The 18208-nt window shown below is 50.2% G+C and overlaps 1 non-coding gene across 1 annotated transcript; it reads left to right on the forward strand.

The window, feature by feature from the left end:
* Window positions 1-1117: 1117 nt before the first annotated feature.
* trnaf-gaa (transfer RNA phenylalanine (anticodon GAA)) lies at window positions 1118-1190 on the forward strand. Its single transcript has one exon. It is a non-coding gene; the product is annotated as a tRNA-Phe (tRNA).
* Window positions 1191-18208: the final 17018 nt, after the last annotated feature.

Genomic DNA, 18208 nt, shown 5'->3' on the forward strand with positions numbered 1-18208 from the left:
CACATGCAGGTACAGCAAGCAATAAGGAAAGAAAATGGCATGTTGTCCTTTATTGCAAAGAGTTTGCAGTATAAGAGTAACAAAGTCTTGCTACAACTGTACAGGGTATTGGTGGGGCCACACCTGGAGTACTGCATACAGTTTTGGTCTCCGTATTTAAGGAAGGATATACTTGCATTGGAGGCTGTTCAGAGAAGGTTCACTAGGTTGATTCCGGAGATGAGGGATTTGACTTATGAGGATAGGTTGAGTAGGTTGGGCCTATACATATTGGAGTTCAGAAGAATGAGAGGTGATCTTATTGAAAATTATAAGATAATGAGGGGGCAGAGAGGATATTTCCACTCATAGGGGAAACTAAAACTAGGTGACTTGAGGCTAGATTTTCCACTTTTGTGCTTATCGCCCAAAAATGGGCATTATTTCCAGCGTGGGCGGTAAAACTGGCTTTTCAGATCGTCAGTTTCTTGCCCATTCTCAAAGCACCTAGTCTCAATTTTTTTAAATGGGCGTTACCGCGAGCGATATAAAATGGGCGGTGGCGTTAAATCTCGCTGACCTTCTGCCGTAAAGTGTCATCGTCCTTAGCAATGGCATGGCAAAGCTTGGTTCCGCGATTCAGGAGGTCAAGGGTCATCATGACATGCGCAGCAGAGGAGACAGAGAGAGAGGGAGCTCAGAGGGACTGAAGGCGTGGCTGGGTGTGGTGTGGTTGCTTTGGGAGGAAGGAGAGAGACTTTAGAGCTTCACAGCAAGTAAGGAAAGAAAAATTAGCTGTTACCAGCCACATATTTGCCAGAATTTGGCCTATAATGGAGGGAGAGGAGGAGGCATCACAGCACGCTGATGCTGGAGAGAGCAGTGAGTGGGAGAGGAGCACATTGGAGGGCGCAAAAGAGCCAGGAGGTTCTCAGACGAGGCAAATGCCTCCCTCCTGCAGGAGGTCGAGTTACGCTGGGGTGATGTGACACAGGGAGGGAGTGGGAAGCCCACCCCAAAGGCCTACCAGAGGATATGGACCAAGATAGTTGGCGACCAACGAGGTGCGTGAGGGCAACCAATGCCGCAAACGATGGAACGACCTCGTGGGATCCGCAAGAGTAAGTATTACATTGGGGCCGAAATAGCTCAGTTGGGAGAGCGTTAGACTGAAGATCTAAAGGTCCATAGTTCAATCACGGGTTTTGGCAATTTCTGGTTATTTATTTTTTTTATTGGAGAGAAAGCAGGAAAGGGGAACTAAGGGAATGATCAGCCATGATCTTATTGAATGGGGGTGCAGGCTCGAAGGGCCGAATGGCCTACCCGTGCACGTATTTTCTATGTTTCCATGGGCCCAAGTTTCCACAAGAAAAAAAACGGGCGCCCCTCCGAGCTGGGCGCCCGTTTTTCGCGCTTAAAACGGCGCCTAAAAAAATCCTCGGTATTCTCCACTTACTTACAGGTCCTCTGGCCCTCGGCGCAGCCAGCACGAGCTGTGGGGGGGGGCGGAGCCAGGTCCCGACGCTGAAAACAGTGCCGGGACCTCTGCACATGCGCGCTACAGTCAGCACGCAAGTGCAGTAGCTCCAAGCGCTGAACTGTGTGGGAGGGGCCCGAAGCACGCAGCCCCTAGCCCTGGCCCAATGGCCTCACTGGGACTGCGTGAAGAAGGCTCCTCCCACGGCCAGCTCCTGCTCCCCGCCCCCAACAAGACCCGACACCCGCTCCCCCCCGCCGACCAGACCCGACCCGACACCCGCTCCCCCCCCCCACCCCGCGGACCAGACCCGACCCGACACCCGCTCCCCCCCCCAACCGCCCCGACCCGACACCCGCTCCCTCCCCCCGCCCCGACCCGAGACCCGAGACCCGCTCCCCCCCCCCCGCCCCGACCCAACACCCACTCCCCCCCCCCGCCCCGACCCGAGACCCGACACCTGCTCCCCCCCCCCGCCACCCGCCCCGACCCGAGACCCGAGACCCGCTCCCCCCCCCCGCCCCGACCCGAGACCCGACACCTGCTCCCCCCCCCGCCACCCGCCCCGACCCGAGACCCGACACCCGCTCCCCCCCTCTCTCTCTCTCCCTCCCTCCCCTCTCTCTCTCTCCCTCCCTCCCCTCTCTCTCTCTCTCCCTCCCTCCCTCTCTCTCCCTCCCTCCCTCTCTCTCCCTCCCTCCCTCCCTCTTTCTCCCTCCCTCCCTCTCTCTCTCTCTCTCTCTCTCCCTCCCTCCCTCTCTCTCTCTCCCTCCCTCCCTCTCTCTCTCTCTCTCTCTCCCCCCCTCCCTCCCTCCCCCTCCTCTCTCTCCCTCCCTCTCTCTCCCTCCCTCCCTCCCTCTCTCTCCCTCCCTCCCTCTCTCTCTCTCTCTCTCCCTCCCCCTCCCCCCTCCCTCCCTCTCTCTCTCCCCCTCCCTCCCTCTCCCCCTCCCTCCCTCCCTCTCTCTCCCTCCCTCCCTCTCTCTCTCCCCCTCCCTCCCTCCCTCTCTCTCTCTCCCTCCCTCCCTCCCTCTCTCTCTCTCCCTCCCTCCCCTCTTTCTCTCTCCCTCCCTCCCTCACTCTCTTTCTCTCTCTCCCTCCCTCCCTCCCCTGTCTCTCTCTCCCTCCCTCCCCCCCTCTCTCTCCCTCCCTCCCTCCCTCCCCCCTCTCTCTCTCTCCTCCCTCCCCCCTCTCTCTCTCTCCTTCCCTCCCCCACCCTCTCTCTCTCTCCCTGCCCCCCCCCCTCTCTCTCTCTCCCTCCCTCTCTCTCTCTCTTTCTCTCCCCCTCCCGCTCAGCGACAAGAACGGCTGCAGAATTCTCCCTGGCTGAAGCACTTTCACACAGGTAGGAAGATGGTTTATTTAATCTTTTCCAAGCACCTCGCTACAGAGCACCCCATTTGTCCCCAGGATGGCACTAACCCCACGGGGGTGCCGTGGACACAGCAGGTCTGTTCCACGAGTGCCACATGAGAGCAAAGAGATGGTACAGTTGTCCAGGAGGACTGTAGACATTGGTGACTAGCTTATCGAAGCATTGGGAGCATATCCTGTCAGCTGGCCACCATAACTGAGTACATTCCGCGAATGGCAGAGGCCCTAGGTGCGATAGCCAGGAACATTGCTGGCACAGGCCTCCTAGTGGTCCCCGAGTCCGGCACTCCACCCCTAGGTTCCGCACCACCACTGCGAACAACAGATGAGAGCAAAGACCAAGGTCCTGCTTCTGCATCAGAGAATGTTGCCCCCTCAGCACCCCTCACTCCCATACCCATGCAACCACCGCATCTGCCTTCATCCCACCCAATGAGGCACCGCCTGAGGAGCTCCTCGGCCAGGCGCCGTGGAGCGAGGATGGGAAGGGGTAGAGGTGGGGAGAAGAAGGGGAGAGGGGAAGGAAAGTGAGGTGCATGTCTGCAGGTGATGGCTGTGTTATATCTCCATCTGGGTGTGTGCAATTTGTTGTAATGTATGGGGGGAGGGGACCACGCTCCTGCTTTGCCTTTGTATTCCGTGTTGCTGGACATCTGATTGATGTCAATGGTGGAAAAAGTGGGGTGTTGACGAGGGTTAGGTGTTATTGCCTGTGATACTTATGATTTCAGACCAATGTTGGTATAAAAATGTTTTTATTGAACATAACCTTGTTGCTCATTGTCTCAGATAGCTGGACCGTTACACACTGGTATTCCTTAACATGAAAGGGTTAAATACAACTTAACTTCAATCAACGTAAACTTTAACTGTCAGCGTTGTCACTCACAGCAATGTTCTTTCAGGCAAATCGTTCAGATCTCAGCTCCTCACGTAAGAGTCTTGCAGCTATGTAGCCACCACGGGCCATTTCCTGCGGTCTGGAGGGGGTCGTGGGCATGGTTGCATAGCCAGCCTGATTGTCTGGCCCTAGGTCAGCATCCAGCCCCTCGTCGTCCTCTTCCTCTCTCTCCTGAGGTGGAGCATCAGTGCCTTCTGGCAATTCTTGGCCCCTCCTGATAGCCAGATTGTGCAGCATGGAGCACACGACCAAGAATTTACCTACATGCTCAGGGTTATATTGTAGCTCCCCTCCTGAGTGGTCCAGACATCTGAAGCGCTGCTTAAGCACAGTTATTGTTTTCTGGACCACATTGCGTGTGTGTCTGTGGCTCCGGTTGTATCGCTTCTCGGCCTCGGTGTGGGTGTCACGCAGGGGGGTCATCAACCAGGTAGCTAGGCCATATCGGTTATCACCAAGCATCCAGCATTGTCCTTGTGGCTGACTCTTAAACATGTCAGAGACAGCGCTCTCACGCAGGATGAGAGCCTCATTGAAGGTGCCTGGAGATTTGGCTTTCACTGCCAGTATGATCTGGTTGTGGTCGACAACTAGTTGGACCTTCAGGGAGTGAAATCTTTTTGTGTTATGAAAATGCTCCGGGTCCTGAGAAGTGCGTGCATGGCGATGTGAGTGCACTGTATTGCTCCCTGCACCCTGGGGAACTTAGCAATGCGGTAGAATGCTCCAGCCCTGTCAGTCTGAGCCTCCGTGGTCATGGGGAAGCTGATAAAGTCCATTCTTCTCACGTACAGGGCCTCCGCGACATGTCTAATGCAGCGATGGGTTGCATGGTGAGACACAGGGCAAATCTCGACCGCGAAGGCCGAAAGGAACCGGACGCGTAGAAAGACATTGCCGCGGTGACCTTGACCTCGACTGACACTGATGTCCTATGTGGCCTGATGAGCTCACATATTTAATTGATCACCACCTTGTGGAAGCGCAGTCTCCGAAGGCAGGTGTGGTCAGAGACGTCGAGGTAAGACCTCTTTTCCCTGTACGTGCGGGGTGTGTATGGTCTGGCCCCCCTCCTCATTCTGGCACGTCTTAAATTGGGGACATAATGATGTGCATCACATATTGAGCCATTTGCACTCTGCAGCATCTGCATGTTAATCGATGTAGGCTGAGAAATGGCTGGTCCCATTGCAGTGAAAGTATAATAGCGATTGATCAGAAGTAATGATTTCCTCACTAAAATACACCTAGAGTAAACCCCCAATAGTCCAGATTCAGAAAATATGTTTATTGAGATGGTCACTTCACCTGGGAAGAACTCCAGAGTCAATCCAAACTCTCCCGAAGCTGAAGCAGCCTTTTGAATGAAGCGACCTGCGATTTAAAATATGGCAGTCACACCGCTGACGTTCGTTCAGAACAGTTCCACTTTTACTGGGCGTTTTTTTGGGTGAGCAATATTGTGGGCGATATATATGCGAGGTGGTGAAAGTGACGTTGGCTGATCTCCTGGGCGTTAGTTTCAATAAATGTGCTCTTTACAACAAAAAAAAAGTGGGCGGGCGGTATTATTGAATCTCGGCATTAATTCTGTGAGGAAAGTAACCCTGGGCGATATTATGGGCATTGATTTCACCCATTCTGATGATTCTGCCCAAAAAAAGTGGGCGGGCGATAATATTTTTTCCCGGTGTTAAGCACATGGGGAAAGTAACGCTCGCCGTTAAGTTTCCTAAAAATGCCCGTCAGTTTTCATTTTGTGCTAAAATGGGCGATATATGGGCGTTATACGTCATTTCAGCGGTAAAATAGGCGTTAAGTGGGCGTTAAGCATGCAAAACAAAATGGAGGTTCTGTCATGTATGCCATAAAGGTTCAAACTGCGTACTGTTTAACTAAGCCAGGTGCAACCTTGCTCTGCTTTATTTTGGCCCAAAGTGCTTGACTCACAAAATGGCTGGCCTTTTACACCAGAGCAGCAACATGTGCGTGCTGCTCAGTGGTATCCAACAATGACACCATACATGACAGTACCCTCCTCTGAGATCATATCACAGTCTTTCACAGGTTGAGATGGTCCGGTGCTTTACGCTCCCGGATTGACAATCTCAGTTCGATTCAGGCCTTGGGTGAATATGCGGAGTCTGTTGTGGCGGGATGGCCGACTTGTTGGGGGTGGCAATGGCCATGTCAGGAATTGCAAGTCCATTTTTAGTGAACAAGTCGGTGATGGAAATTCCGGGTTCACTGATGACCCTTGCGTTCACTGAAGGCTGCTGGTAGGTTGGTTGGTCGTCGACGGTTTCTTCATCCGACTGCTCTAGCTTGTGTGTGTGCCTCAGCTTTGTCTGATCCATGTGTTTCCTGCAAGTTTGCTCATTCTTGAGCTTAATAACAAATACTCTGTTGCCCTCCTTGACCATGACCATACCAGCGATCCATTTGAGACCCTGACCATAATTCAACACATATACAGGATCATTAACAGAAATTAAGTGTGACACAGTTGTGCGATCGTGGTACCCTTGTTGACTCTGTCTTCTGTATTCAACATGATTACTTAAATCCGGGTGTACAAGAGATAACCTTTCATCATGAGTTCAGCAGGCGAGACCCCTGAGAGTGTGTGGGATCTTGTCCTGTAACTCAGCAGTAAGCAAGACAAGCGGGTCTGCAGTGACCCTTGGGTTACTCTCCTCATGTTTTGCTTGATAATTTGTACTGCACTTTCTGCTTGCTCGTTGGACGCAGGCTTGAACGGTGCTGACCTGACATGTTTTATGCCGTTAAGTTTTACAAACTCCTGAAACTCCTGACTTGTGAAGAATGACCCATTGTCACTCACCACTATGTCAGGCAGACCATGTGTCGCAAACATGACATTGAGATTCTCTATGGTTGCCATGGATGTACTGGATGACATGATTATGCATTCTATCCACTTCGAATAAGCATCCACTACCACTAAAAACATCTTGCCCAGGAACGGACCTGCAAAATCTACATGGATCCTGGACCAAGGTTTGGATGGCCACGACCACAGACTCAGCGGCGATTCCGCTGGTGCTTTGCTGAGCTGCATGCAGGTGTTGCACTGATGTATGTATGCTTCCCGCTCAGAATCAATTCCTGGCCACCATACGTGGGACGTGGCGATGGCCTTCATCATTACTATAGCAGGATGTGTGCTGTGTAACTCACGCAGAAACTTCTCTCTCCCTTTCTTAGACATTACAACTTGATTGCCCCACAATATGCAATCTACTTTAATAGACAGTTCGTTCTTGCGACGGATGTATGGTTTGGCCTCCTCGCACATTTGCTTAGGAATGGCAGACCAATCCCCTTTGAGGATGCAACCCTTTACCACCGATAATATCGGGTCCTGGCTGGTCCAGATCTTAAGTTGTTGAGCCGTGACAGGGGTACCATCAGTCTCAAAAGCGTCCATGACTAACATTAAATCTGCCGGTTGTGGCGTTTCCACCTCCGGTGTGGGCAACGGCAACAAGCTCAAAGCATTGGCACAATTCTCTGTGCCAGGTCTAGTAGCGAATTACATAATCATAGGCAGATAATGTCAGTACCCACCTTTGGATGCGGGATGAAGTGTTGGTATTGATACCTTTGCTCTCAAAAAACAACGAAATGAGCAGCTTGTAATCAGTCTCTAATTCGAACCTCAGACCGAACAAATATTCATGTATCTTTTTAACACCGTACACACATGCAAAAGCTTCTTTTTCTACCATACTGTAGGCTCTTTCTGTTATGTATGCAACCCTATGTAACCAGTATTATACCACCACCAGAGGGTGTACCTGTTGGACTCCCAAGGGATCCCAGTGTCCCTTGGGAGCACTGTATAGAAGCAGACCTCCCATACTATACCAACACTCTTGAGTTAGAATAAAGGAACTAAGGTCACACTTACTCATGTCTACAGTACTCAGTTATGTTACTTTATTATGAACATAACAACTGGCGACGAGATAACAAACCATCACGCAAAAATGCAGAGAACTGTTGGGGGTATCCTGAAGAAATTCTCAGAAGGGGACAATTGGGAGGTCTTCGTGGAGAGACTCGACCAATACTTCGTGGCAAAGGAGTTGGAAGGGGATGAGAACGCTGCCAAACGAAGGGCGATCCTTCCTCAACGTATGTGGGGCAACAACCGATGGCCTCAGGTGGAATCTTCTTGCTCCGGTGAAACCAACAACCAAATCGTATGAAGAACTATGTACATTGGTCCGGGAGCACATAAATCTGAAGGAGAGCATTCTGATGGCAAGATATCGATTTTATACATGTCAACGGTCTGAAGGCCAGGAAGTGGCGAGCTACGTCGCCGAACCAAGGCTTCTTGCAGGACATTACTGTAAAGCCCTGTCCCCTCAGTACAGATTCACACGAGGCATGTAGTGAAGTCAAGGTCACTCTGGACCTGCACCTTTTATGTCACAGCTCTGGAATGCTGCACTTGCCAAAGACCTGTGCTTTATACCTGTCTCTTGCAAGTGCACCCCCGGTAGTAAGGTATGCTGGTGGTTACAGGTCCTATCTTATTACAGTGATGTATAGCATGTTGGGATACAGTTATATATAATAATGTAAGATAAATGACATCAGCCTCCCCCAAGGTCTTATTGTCTTTATAAGTTCAGTCTCTCAGATGGTCTACGCTCTGGTTTGCCTTGGTGTCTGTTTTTCTTTGGGTGTGGTTGCTGGTATCTCGTCTGGGCTGTCTGTTTTGATTGGTGTGATTGTTGTTGACTTGCCTGGGCTGTCGGTTGGGATTGCCCTTTCCTCAGGTTGTTCTCTCTGTCTGTCCACCAGGTGTGGTGTGAGTTCCACATTGTAGTCTGCCTCTGGTTCCGCAGTGCTGTTGGTAAATCTGCTTTTGACTTGGTCTACATGCCTCCGGCATGTTTTGCCATTGTCCATGTGTACTACCAGTAGCCTGTTTCCTTCTTTGCCCGTTACTGTCCCTGCAAGCCATTTGGGACCCCTGCCATAGTTTAGTACAAACACTTTGTCCCCTATCTCATTCCATCTCCCCCTCAAATTTCTGTCATGGTACTCAGTCAGCTTACGGCGCTTTGCCTCAACGATTTCGTGCATGTCTGCGTGGATTAATGAGAGTCTTGTTTTTAAAGTCCTTTTCATCAACAGTTGCGCGGGGGGGGATCCCAGTCAGTGAGTGCGGATGAGATCTGTATGCCAACAGCAGTCACGACAGGCGACCCTGCAGCGTGGGACCTTGGATTTTTAGCATGCCTTGTTTAATGATTTGCACTGCTCTCTCCACCTGACCGTTGGAGGCCGGCTTGAACAGTGCCATCTTGACATGATTTATGCCGTGGCCAATTATAAAGTCTTGGAATTCTGCGCTGGTGAAGCACGGACCATTGTCACTGACTAATATTTCAGGGATTTCGTGCATTGCAAACATGGTTGCGAGGCTTTCCACAGTGGTGGAGGTTGTGCTCGAGTTTAAAATGGTGCATTCGATCCACTTTGAAAATGCATCTACAACTACGAGGAACATTTTGCTCATGAATGGGCCCGCATAGTCTACGTGCACCCGCGACCACGGTTTGGTAGGCAAGGGCCAGGGGCTCAGTGGAGCCTCCCTGGGGGCATTGCTGAGTTGGGCACAAATGGTGCACCTTCGGACGCAGAGCTCCAAATCCGCGTCAATACCAGGCCACCAGACGTGGGATCTGGCTATGGCCTTCATGAGAACGATCCCCAGGTGTTCGCCGTGGAGCTCCCGGACAAATGGCTCTCTGCCCCACATCAGGCAGTCTGCTTGTAGTGATAGCTCATGCATGCGCCTGTGAAAGGGTTTTAATTCCTCGGGGCAGGCATCGCGAGCCTCTGCCCAGTCACCGGTTAGGACACATCTTTTTACTCAGGATAACGTGGGGTCGCTGGCCATCCAGGCTCTGATTTGGCGAGCCTTCATGGACGAACCTGTGGACTCAAAGGCATTGATTGCCATGACTATCTCACAGTCCTGTTTGTCAGACCCTTCCGTGGTCGCCAGGGGTAGCCTGCTGAGCGCATCGGCACAGTTGTCTGTGCCTGGTCTGTGCCTTATGGTATAGTAGGACGCCAGCATGAGCGCCCAACATTGAATTCGCGCCGAGGCATTGGCGTTTATTGCCTTGCTCTCGGATAGGAGGGACGTGAGGGGCTTGAGGTCAGTTTCTAACGCGAACTTGGCTCCGAAAAGGTATTGGTGCATCTTTTTGACACTGTACACGCACGCGAGCGCCTCCTTCTCTACCATTCCGTACCCGCGCTCCGCCCGCGAAAATCACCTGGAGGCATAAGCTATAGGTTGTAATTTTCCCACACTATTGACATGTTGCGAAACGCATCCGACCCCATACGCTGACGCATCGCATGTGAGAACTAGCTTTTTACCTGGGTCAAAAAAAGTCAAAACACAGAAGGTTGCGTGCCTTATTGAAGGCGTCCCCCCAAAACCAATTGCACCCCTTCCTGAGTAGCACGTGGAGAGGCTCCAGCAACGTGCTTAAGTTCTGCATAAAGTTCCCAAAGTAATTGAGTAGCCCGAGAAAGGTGCGCAGTTCTGAGACATTCCGGGGCCTGGGTGCCAGGCGAATTGCTTCTGTTTTGGACTCTGTTGGGCGGATTCCATCAGCGGCAATCCTTCTGCCCAAAAATTCAACCTCGGGTGCGAGAAACAGGCACTTGGATTTCTTGATTCGTAGGCCTACCCGATCTAACCGCTTTAATACTTCCTCCAAATTATGGAGATGGGAGTCGGTGTCCCTGCCCGTGATAAGTATGTCGTCTTGAAATACAACCGTCCCCGGGATGGACTTGAGCAGACTCTCCATGTTGCGCTGAAATATGGCAGCTGCCGACCTGATGCTGAATGGGCATCGATTGTACATGAAAAGGCTTCGATATGTCTTGATGGTGGTGAGTAGCTGCAAAGCTGTTTGGTGTCGGAGAAAGCTGTGTCCGAAACTGGAGAAAACAAAAAGAAAAATTGAAGGAAACTCCTTCCTATAAATGCGCAAATCGCGGGTCGAAATGTCATTGGCCGCATTTAGAAGATAAAGTATCAAAGTGGGTGTCCGAAAATCGAGAAAATGGTTATATTATAACATGATCTAAAATAAGACTTTATGCTTTACGAGAAGCAAGAAAAATGGGCATTCGTGTTTTTACTGCAAGTCTCGGATGGTGTACGCGGTTGATGAAAAGACATGACTTTGTGTTAAGAAGAAAAACAAAAATTGCACAGAAACTCCCAAAAGAATTAGAAGAAAAAGTGACTAGTTTTCAAACATTTGTAATCAAACATCGCAAAGCTAACAGCTATAAGTTATCGTGCATTGGAAACATGGATGAGACACCCGTGAATTTTGATATGCCTCTCAGCTGATTTGGAAAGCGTAAACATTATGTGTGTATCAGCAAGTAAAACAGCAGTTTTATCAAAATCATCTTTATTTGATATACATATGTACTATTTGACTTACCGTAAATGGATACGGTCTGCTTAACAGCCGAACAGCCTAATCTTGGCCAGCACTTCACACCCGCAAATTTTGTATCTCGCGTATCATGCTACCCCCCAAATTTAGGTTACAATTTAGGTCTTCAAAAGTCGCATGATAAGCGAGTATATACGGTACCTGTCTCTTGCAAGTGCACCCCCGGTGGTAAGGTATGCTGGTGGTTACAGGTCATATCTTATTACATGTACAGCATGTTGGGATACAGTTATATATAATAATGTAAGATCCATGATAATTACGAATTCGATGAATTCCTGGAACAAATGCTAAGAGACTTTTTTGTGCTCGGCATTGGCCATAAGGTTATCCTTCGCAAACTATTGATTGTTGAAACACCGAACCTGAGCAAGGTTATAACGATAGCCCAGTCATTTATGTCCGCAAGCAATAACACCAAATACATTTCGCAGCATAAAGAGATTTCGGCAAGTACTATACACGTCGATTTCAGGCAGAAATGCATATAGCAGAAGGTACACGCCTGCGACCGCATGACCTCAGATGACCCAGAGTCCGCCATCAAACGTTAATGCGAGGCAGTTAACATCATCTTGGCGCTGCGGAGGTGATCATTGAGCCCATCAATGCCACTTCAAACATATGCGTGCAAAGGCTGTGGAACAATGGACCACCTCCAGCGAATGTGCCGATCAGCTGCAAACCCTGCAAACTACCACGTTGCAGGGGAAGATCGATCTGTGGCGGATCAAGCAGAACTAGAGACGAACCGAGGAGGTAGAAGTGCACGGGGTACACACCTTCACCACGAAATGTCCAGCGATCATGTTAAAAGTCGAACTGGACGGAATTCCAGTATCCATGGAACTGGACGCGGGTGCGAATCAGTCTATTGTGAGCAAAAAGGCCTTCGACAGGCTGTGGTGCAACAAGGCACACAGGCCCAAGCTTAGCCCCATTCATACCAAGCTGAAAACCTACACCAAAGAGCTGATCCCTGTAATTGGCAACCAAGCAGTAAAAGTCTCCTATGATGGAGCTGTGCACGAACTCCCACTATGGATTGTACCAGGGGATGGCCCCACACTGTTTGGCAGAAGCTGGCTGGGACAAATCCACTGGAACTGGGATGACATTCGAGCGCTCTCGTCCGTCGACGACGCCTCATGTGTCCAGGTTCTGAGCAAGTTTCCGTCATTTTTGAGCCAGGCATCGGAAGTTTCTTGGGGGTGAAAGTGCCGATCCACTTGGTTCCTGGCACATGACCCATCCACCACAAGGCATAGGCGGTGCCATATATGATGCGAGATAAAGTGGAGATCGAGCTGGACAGGCTGCAGCGAGAAGGCATCATCACACCGGCGGAGTTCAACGAGTGGGCCAGTCCAATTGTTCCGGCCCTCAAGGGCGACGGCACAGTCAGAATTTGTGAGGATTATAAAGTAACGATTAACCGTTTTTCGCTGCAGGACCAGTACCCGCTACCCAAGGCAGATGACCTATTTGCGAGCCTGGCAGGAGGAAAGACATTCACCAATTTGGACCAAACCTTGGCCTACATGACGCAGGAGCTGGTGGAATCTTCGAATGGCCTCACCTGCATCAACACTCACAAAGGTCTGTTCATCTACAATAGATGCCCGTTTGGGATTCAATCGGCTGGTGCTATTTTTCAAAGGAACATGGAGAGCCTGCTAAAGTCGGTTCCATGCACCTTGGTTTTCCAGGACGACAAACTGGTCACAGGTCGGGACACCATCGAACACTTGAAGAATCTGGAAGAGGTTCTAAGTCGGTTAGATCGGGTGGGACTCAGGTTGAAACACTCGAAATGTGTTTTCCTGGAACCTGAGGTCGAGTTCTTAGGGAGAAGAATTGCGGCAGACGACATCAGACCCACCAACGCCAAGATGGGGGCCATCAAGAACGCGCCGAGACCACAGAACGTGACGGAGCTGCAGTCGTTCCTGGGACTCCTCAATTATTTTGGTAATTTCCGACCCGGGTTAAGCACCTTGCTCGAACCTCTACACGTGTTGCTACACAAGGGAGATGACTGGGTATGGGGGAAATCACAAGAGACTGCTTTTGAGAAAGCCAGAAATCTGTTATGTTCCAACAAACTGCTTGTTCTGTATAACCCATGTAAATGTTTAGTGCTAGCTTGCGATGCGTCTTCATCGGGGTTGGGTGTGTGTTACAACAAGCAAACGAATCGGGAACATTGCAACTGGTCGCCCATGCATCCAGGAGTTTGTCCAAGGCCGAAAGGGCCTACAGCATGATTGAAAAAGAAGCTCTGGCATGCGTTTACGGGGTAAAGAAATGCACCAGTATCTGTTTGGTCTTAAGTTTGAGTTTGAAACTGACCTAAAGCCCCTCATATCGCTATTCTCAGAGAGCAAAGGGATTAATACCAATGCCTCTGCTCACATCCAAAGATGGGCGCTCACGCTGTCTGTATATAACTATGTAATCCGCCACAGACCAGGCACAGAGAACTGCGCTGATGCTCTCAGTCGGCTACCATTGCCCACCACTGGAAATGGCACAGCCTGCAGACTTGCTCTTGGTGATGGATGCATTTGAAAACGAAAAGTCACCTGTTACGGTCCACCAGATCAGGACCTGGGCCAGCCAGGATCCTTTATTGTCCCTTGTAAAAAACTGTGTCCTCCATGGGAGCTGGTCCAGCGTCCCAGCGGAGATGCATGAAGAGAGCAAGCCGTTCCAGCGGCGCAAAGACGAAATTTCCATACAGGCAGACTATCTTTTGTGAAGTAATCGCGTGGATTTGCCAAAGAAAGGCAGGGAAATGTTCATACATGGCCTACATAGTACCCACCCAGGCATAGTAATGATGAAAGCTATAGCCAGATCCCATGTGTGGTGGCCCGGCATCGACTCAGATTTGGAGTCTTGCGTGTGCCTGTGCAACACTAGCTCTCAACTGAGCAATGCACACAGGGAGGCACCGCTAAGCCTGTGGTCATGGCCCTCCAAACCGTGGTCTAGGATCCACGTTGACTTCGCTGGCCCGTTTCTAGGCACAATGTTTTTGGTTGTTGTGGATGCTTATTCAAAATGGATTGAGTGTGTAATAATGACTGTAAGCACATCCACTGCCACCATCGAAAGCCTACGAGCGATATTTGCCACACACAACATGCCTGATATCCTTGTCAGCGACAACTGGCCATGCTTCACCAGCGCTGAATTCAAAGAATTCATGACCCGCAATGGGATCAAGCACATCACATCTGCCTCGTTCAAGTCCGCATCCAATGGCCAAGCAGAACGGACGGTCCAAACCATCCAGCAAAACTTGAAACAGGTGTCGGAAGACTCCCTGCAGACCCGCCTGTCCCGAGTTCTGCTCAGCTACTGCACCAGACCCCACTCGCTCACCGGGTTTTTCCCCAGTCGAGCTGCTCATGAAAAGGGCGCTCAAAACAAGGCTCTCTCTTGTCCACTCTGATCTCCATGATCACGTGGACAACAGGCGGCATCAACAAAGCATGTACCATGATCGTGCAAATCTGTCACACGATATTGAAGTCAATGACCCTGTATTTATACTCAACTATGGACATGGTCCCAAATGGCTTGCTGGCACCGTCATAGCCAAAGAAGGGAGTAGGGTGTTTCAGGTCAAACTTGCAAATGGACTAACTTGCAGAAAGCATTTCGACCAAACCAAACTGCGGTTCACAGACAACCACGAGCAACCTGAAGAGGACACCACCAACTTCGAACCCCCGACACACACACAAGTGCAACCGACATCATGGTTGACCATGGAGCTGAACTCACCATCCCCAGCAGCCCAGCAAGGCCAGCTGCACAGCAGCCTAGCGAAGAACCAACCAACTCACCTGCACCTGCATTTGTACCGAGATGATCGACTAGGGAGCCAAAGGTCCCAGATCGTCTCAACCTTTAAATAAGTGTACTATTGACTTTGGGAGGGAGTGATGTTATGTATGCAACCCTATGTAACCAGTATTATACCGCCACCAGAGGGCGTACCTGTTGGAGTCCCAAGGGATCCCAGCATCCCTTTGGGAGCACTGTATATAAGCAGGCCTCCCAATGCTTTACCAACACTTTGGAATTAGAATAAAGGAACTAAGGTCACACTTACTCATGTCTACAGTACTCAGTTACATTACTTTATTATGAACATAACTCTTTCTGTTTTAGACAAACTTTTCAATGCATAAGCAACAGGTTGAAGTTTCCTTGACTCATTGGTTTGTTGTAACACGCAACCAATTCCATATGACAATGCGTCACAGGCCAAAACTAAATGTTTTGAGCTTGAAACTGCCGCTCATTTTGCTGTTTTCAGAGAGCAAAGGTATAAACACCAATGTTTCGTCCCACATCCAAAGATGGGCACTAACATTATTCGCTTATGACTATGTTATCTGCCACAGACCAGGCACTGAAAACTGTGCCGATGCTGTTAGTCGGCTACCATTACCCACCATTGGGGTTGAATGGCACAGCCCGTAGACTTGCCACTGGTCATGGATGCTTTTGAGAGTGAGGGGTCACCCGTCACTGCTCGCCAGATCAGGACCTGGACCAGCCAGGATCCTGTGCTATCATTCGTAAAGAGTTGCGGCCTAAATGGGAACTGGTCGGCCATTCCCGGGGAAATGCAAGATAAAATTAAGCCGTTTCACCGACGCAAAGATGAAAGGTCCATCCAGTCGGATTGTTTCTTATGGGGTAATCGCATGGTTTTGCCTAAAAAAGGCAGGGAAACATTTATACGCGACCTACACAGTACCAATCAGGCATTGTCATGTTGAAGGCAATTGCCAGGTCGCATGTTTGGTGGCCCAGCATTGACTCGGACTTGGAGTCATGCGTGCATTAGTGCAACACTTGCTTGCAACTGAGCAATGCACCAAGGGAGGCTCCACTGAGTCTGTGATCATGGCCTTCCAAACTGTGGTCCAGGATCCACATAGATTTTGCCGGCCCCTTTCTAGGAAAGATGGTTTTTGTAGTAGTGGACGCTTATTCCAAATGGATTGAATACGTAATCATGTCATCCAGCACGAGCACAGCCACCATTGAAAGCCTCCGGGCCATGTTCGCCACCCATGGCTTGCCCGACGTCCTTGTCAGCGACAATGGACCGTGCTTCACCAGCTTGGAATTCAATGAGTTTATGACCCGCAATTGCATCAAGCATGTCAGGTTTGCTCCGTTTAAGCCCGTGTCTAACAGTCAAGCAGAGCGGGCAGTCCAAACAATCAAGCAGAGCAAGAAACGCGTGACGGACAGCTCCCTGCAGACCCGCTTGTCTCGCATTCTGTTCAGTTACCGGACGTGACCCCACTTGTTCACCGGGGTTCCCCCGGCAGAATTGTTAATGAAGAGAGCCCTCAAAACCAGGCTCACCCTAGTCCACCCGGATCTCAATGATCACGTGGAAACCCAGCGACACCGGCAGAACATGTACCACGATCGCGCGGCTGTTTCACGTGACATTGATGTTAACAACCCTGTGTTTGTCCTGAATTACGGTCATGGTCCCGTTGCTGGCACTGTTTTGGCCAAGGAAGGGAATAGGGTCTTTATAATAAAACTGTTAAATGGCCAAACATGCAGAAAGCCTTTAGATTAGACCAAATTGCGATTTACTGACAACCAGGAATGACTTGAAGAGGACATCACCATCGATGATCCACCAACACACACCCAACCAGCAATCGACCTCGTTGTCAATCACGAGGATGAACCCACCGTTCCTGACAGTCTGGTCAGACCAGCCACAGTGCAGTGCAGCAATGGTCCGACCAACTCACACACGCCAGGGTTTGAACTTAGACGACCAACCAGGGAGCGAAGGGCCCCGGATCGCCTCAACTTGTAAATAACTTGTACCAAAGACTTTGGGGAGTGGGGGGGGAGTGATATTATGTATGTAACTACGTAATACTTGCCACCAGAGGGCACGACTGTTGGAATCCTAATGGTCACCTGCACACACGTGCAGGGCCAGTATAAAAGGTTGGCTGCCATGTTGTTTAGACAATCTGGAGTTGTAATAAAGAAGACTAAGGTCACACTAAGTTTAGGTCACAGTACTCAGCCTCGTGAAGTTCTTCTATGCACAACACAGTAGACACATCAAGTATCTGGAGAAATACCATCAACGATGTCTCCCCTGGGAGGACAGACACACCAACATTAGCGTCCTCGCCCAGGCCAACATCCCCTGCATTGAAGCACTGACCACACTTGATCAGCTCCACTGGGCAGGCCACATAGTTCACATGCCAGACACGAGACTCCCAAAGCAAGCGCTCTACTTGGAACTCGTCCATGTCAAATGAGCCAAAGGGTCTGGTACGGTAGCTGAGCAGCACTCGGGATAGTCGGGTCTGCAGGGAGCCTTCCAACACACGTTTCAAGCTTTGCTTGATGGTCTGAACTGCCTGTTCTGCCTAGCCGTTGGATGCTGGTTTGAACGGGGCAGATGTGACGTGCTTGATCCCATTGCGGGTCATGAATTCCTTGAATTCGGCACTGGTGAAACACGGCCCATTGTCACTGACTAGGACATCAGGCAGGCCGTGCATGGCAACCATGGCTCGTAGGCTTTCAATAGTGGCCGTGGTCTTGCTTACAGACATTATTGCACATTCAATCTGATATGTCCTTACAATACAGTACAAATGCACACAAGGCACATACTTGAGAGAAGGTCACTCTGTGACTAGTAACCTTTATTCCAGCACTGACGTGATGAAGGTGGGTGGAGCTTCCCCTTTTATACCTGAAAGTCCAGGTTAGGAGTGTCTCCCACATGTTCACCACCTAGTGGTCAGTGTTCTCACGGTGTACAACTTAGGTCAGTTTATACATGGATTACAATGACAGTTCAATACATGACATCACCTCCCCCCAAAGTCTTATTGGGATCACAGGTTA

This window comes from Pristiophorus japonicus, chromosome 2 (assembly GCF_044704955.1).
Source record: "Pristiophorus japonicus isolate sPriJap1 chromosome 2, sPriJap1.hap1, whole genome shotgun sequence".
Lineage (NCBI taxonomy): Eukaryota > Metazoa > Chordata > Chondrichthyes > Pristiophoridae > Pristiophorus > Pristiophorus japonicus.